Source organism: Aedes albopictus, unplaced genomic scaffold (genome assembly GCF_035046485.1).
Source record: "Aedes albopictus strain Foshan unplaced genomic scaffold, AalbF5 HiC_scaffold_422, whole genome shotgun sequence".
NCBI classification, from domain to species: Eukaryota; Metazoa; Arthropoda; class Insecta; order Diptera; family Culicidae; genus Aedes; species Aedes albopictus.
In genome coordinates this window covers 2,633-7,060 of record NW_026917224.1, presented here as the reverse complement: position 1 = coordinate 7,060, position 4,428 = coordinate 2,633, and the positions used below count along the sequence as shown (strand labels likewise).

At 42.7% G+C, this 4,428-nt stretch overlaps 1 long non-coding RNA gene across 1 annotated transcript; it reads right to left on the bottom strand.

Annotated features, from left to right (window-relative positions):
• Window positions 1-1,986: 1,986 nt before the first annotated feature.
• Window positions 1,987-4,213, bottom strand: LOC109424537 (uncharacterized). Its single transcript, XR_003895510.2, has 2 exons — window positions 3,125-4,213; window positions 1,987-3,066 (listed from the first exon to the last, which is right to left on the bottom strand). It is a non-coding gene; the product is annotated as an uncharacterized LOC109424537 (long non-coding RNA).
• Window positions 4,214-4,428: the final 215 nt, after the last annotated feature.

Genomic DNA, 4,428 nt, shown 5'->3' with positions numbered 1-4,428 from the left:
ATCTCTCAAAATCGATGCGATTTCATTAGTTTTCTCTCCATAAGTCGATTATCTTCATAGCATGTGGAAAACATTCTGGGAATGCGAAGATATGTTTGTTGATAGTTTTTCCTAGTAGCGGTGAGATTTTTAATCTTGTGAGCATGAAAAATTGGTTCTTAATTTAGATTATCCCTTCAATTTCGAGATAGAGAGAGCCAACTGTACTTGAATTTTGTCTTCATTCTCTGACAATTTCAAGCAATCGTTTTGAGTTATGTTAATCGCAGTGAAGAGAATTGTCGGACAAAAGAGGCACAAAACAAGCAACAAAGAAGGTGCGACGATTAGTCATTATCCCTACTGGTGACAGATAATGACATGATCTCGAAATTTTTTGTTGCAGACAAAACGGAAGCTGAATTTGTTGCGTACTTTTCAACTCGTGAATAATCAATTATTACTAACCCAAAGTCGAAACTCTTTGATGATAGAGCTTCACCAGAGTTGCAGTGTTTATCGACTCGAAGTTACCGTTCGAAAATCGCAATGCAAGGCTTAAAAATCTCTAAACTCGTGGTGTACGATGTTAATCCCATTATTTTCAAGTTGGGACAAACTTATGTCGCATGGGTTGTTTTGTCGCAACAAATACAAGTTGCGACATTGTCATTATTGTTGCGCGATGGTTGAATTTTGATTCACTGGTTAATCGCAATACTGTAAGAAATTCTCTCATGAATTTCTTTAACAAGAAACCTAGGAAATCTTTCGATTTTTTATGTATCAATAATTATGTTTTATTTTGTTTTTCGGGCTTTAACCATCACATCAAGTCCGCTCCTATCTTTAATAATTATGTTGAGAATTTTGTTAGACATTCCTTCAAAAATTTCTTCTGAACTTCTACCAAAAAACAACTTTTACAAAATCAGTCAGAACGGAATCCCGGATTTTTTAAAAAGATGTCGTCAGAATTCTTGCTGGAATCTACTAGAAATTTTGTAGGAAATATCAATAACAACGAAATCCATTAGAAAGAATGTCTGCAGAATTGCCGAGAGTTCATCATGCTACTTCAGGAAACATGTCAGCAAAAATCTTTCTGAGTATATTTTCAGAAATAGCGCTTGAAATACTGCCAGAAATTCTCTTAGAGATTTCTTGAACAGACCCGTTTTAAGTTCTTCGACAATTGTTAGATTTCAATATTGATTTTTTCACCACTTATAATTATTTTGTGCCGGTGACAATACACTTTACTTATGACTTTTTAATAGACGTCGGATCACTTTGCGGTATTCTACAAAGTTGTTTGACATATAGTCAAGTACAAGACCACCACCAACCACCAATGCCACCTAGCGGCAAAAATTCAAGTTTTCCTGTACAAACTTCAAGCTCGTTGAGCGCCCCCTTGGACTTGGACTTGGATTTTGCTCAAATTATGAACGTATAGCTCCTGGGAGTCCAAAACAACGAATTTAGAGAGGTAAGACTTGTCATTTTTCGAATTTTTAGTTTTTTCATATAAGTGAGGGTCACCGCAACAATACTTCCAGAAAATCGTTCAGCAAGTTTCATAAAAAATATAGCATGAAGAGACCGTTTTTTGTACTTTACGACGGTCAATGAAGTAGTTATATATTTCCGTCAGTGATTTCAGTCGCTTCATGCAATATTTTTCTAATATCCGATAATTTCAAGAATATTGTTCAGCAATAAAAATTTCTAAAAAAAAAACAAAGGAACTCACCTTTTAAAATGCTCTCGTATCCTGTCCTCTCGTACCGTTTCGGGCAAGTTTCCAACCCAAAGATGTCGAGTCTCGCGTACCATTGTGCCTCAGGTGCTTCATGGAGGCGACTTTTTCCGTTCTGGGGGCGGCCCGCCGTCAAACGGCCGTCGAAATATCCCCAAATTCTTCACCGACTCGCTTTTTTCTATATTCTCTGGTTTAGAACCGCCACCGATGACACTCCTTCATACTGCTACAACTGGACACTGACTGAACTCTGGTCGGGGGCCGACTAAGGGAGGGACACACTTACCCGGGAACAGCGCCGCGATTCACCGAATTTTCACTTGGGACACGATTTGGCTTCAATCACGACGCACGAGACCGCGGAACCGCGTAGTCTGACCAGGGGAAGGACCCTGATCAGGATCTGCGGACACGACTGCGAGATAAACCTAGGGGAACAACACGGCCAAACACGGCGATTCGGTTGGCTGGATACTGTTACATCATACTTCTCCGGACGACGAACGATCGGACGCCGGAATTCGTCTGGATGGCCCCCGGATAGACGTAGACAATTATTGCACACTCTGCTGCACCAAATATGACAAGAACACACTGGCGAAAAAGCACTCTATTCGTGGGACAAACGAAGCTGAAGAGAAGTTCCGAGGCGGAACGATCTCTATCAGCCGGGAAAATTAATCGCGTATTCCGGATTTCGCCGAGAATCCAGACTTTCTCAGCACATTCTGGCTGCTGCACTGCCCCTTCCCTCTTTCTATTTCGAGGAAAGCTCCCAACTTCCCTCCCCAGTGAAAACAGACACAGGTTCACACGAAACGGACACTTTCTCCCCTGGGAACCCGATCACGCCACGGAACACAGACCTTAGCTCCGGATTCCATCCCCTCGTCGGATTGGGGGCAGGAACTGGTCCGGATTGGGTTCACGCTCTTCTCTTCCTAGCGGAAATACTGGATCCGTCCACAGGATGGGCGAGGCTGGGCTCCTTCTTCCGCTTTCAGTCTCACTTGAACGGCTCCTCAAATTCACCGAAATGGGGGAAACTATTTACAAGAGCTATTTTTTTTATACAAAAACCTCGACGAACACGAAGAACGCTCGGATTGAAACTTAACAAACTCTCAAAATTTGGACAATGAAGATGATATTTTTCACTGATTTTTTTTCTCGCCGTGCGTAAATTACCTTTTACTCCTTTGTTATCAAATTCTCACACACTTTTCCGTATAGGATTTATCGTAATTTTACCCTTCAAATTTCCGGTAGCAGATTTAACACACTTAACAATTCTGATTCGTAACAATTTATATTATGCAATCCTAAAAATAAAACAAAAATACATTAAACACTGAAACACCTTCAATCACTGTAACAAACTTTGTTCTTCGATCTGATCGCCATTTTTACTCGGGTGTCGACACTCGTCGACCAGGAAAACATTCTTCTTCTTCCCTGATGGGCACCGCCGCGATCGAACGCCGATCAGCAAGGCGACCAGACGAGGTCCAACTGTCACTCAATTCTTCTCTTTCACTCGTCAAAACTTTTTCATCCACGGAATTTCCGAAATTCGCGAACCGGAATTAAATTTTTAATCCAATTTGGGGCTCCGACTCTCAGGATAACTTCGGGTTATCTCGCTGATAACCCCACACAAAATATTGACCGGAAACCACAAATTCCTTGATAATTACACTTTTTTCCTCGGATTTTCAAACTTGAATTTCAGCACTTTTCCACACTTTTTCCATTCCAAACGGAGAGACACTCTTCAACTTCCTAACTTCTTTCTGTACTTTTTTTTCCACTCGCCTTCACACAACTCCTCACAAAGTGCCTCTCTTCCTTCTCGTTTTGGCTCAGTGTTACTAGACTCGAGAAGAGCGCACTTTCTCGTTCACTCTCTCTCGCTGTATCGCGCGGATTTGCTCCACACCAAGGTAGGAAAATCTGCTTGCTAGCTGGCTGGCTGCTTGCTGATGATGGTTTTCTTCTTCAGATTGGAAACAACGACGACAACGCGTTACATCGATGTCTACTCATCGCGTTCCTGAAACTGACTGAACGCGCGCACACGGCCAGAAAACGGTCACCACGACCGACGGCGACGACGACGACCCGAATCATCATCGTTCGGTTTCCCGTTCGTTGCCATATCATTGCACGCACACCACCGCAGCAACCGACCGTCGGGGTCCCGTTTGGTTCCGGGTGTTGGTGCACTCGCACGGGATTGTCCGTTGGAGCGAGCGAGATGGGGCGGGTGGTGGTTCGATATGCAGCACCAACACAACCGCACTCACGCGCACGAAACACTTTTGAATCCATCGGCCAGTCGCGCGGAGATGGTTTGCTTCTTGCTTTGCTTGCTTGAACGAAGTCAGCGCACAGCAAACCAAACGGAACGGAAGTTGATTTGGTTGGGGTTTCTGCGCTGGTGTGTGTGCGATGCTTCCAGTTCGAATGTTTTACCACACGGAAAAATACAAACTAGTCAAAAGTGAACTTAAGGACAAACGTCTTTGATTCCTAGTTCAACATTGCATCAGAAATTCAAAATGTATAAATCAATAAAGAGCCAATGCACTGGTTAAGGTTTTTATGAGATTTGTGTGCTTAACATTGTGAGAAGGTTCAAAAGTTGTTGGGATCCTTTGCCGAGATTATAATCTATACGCTCA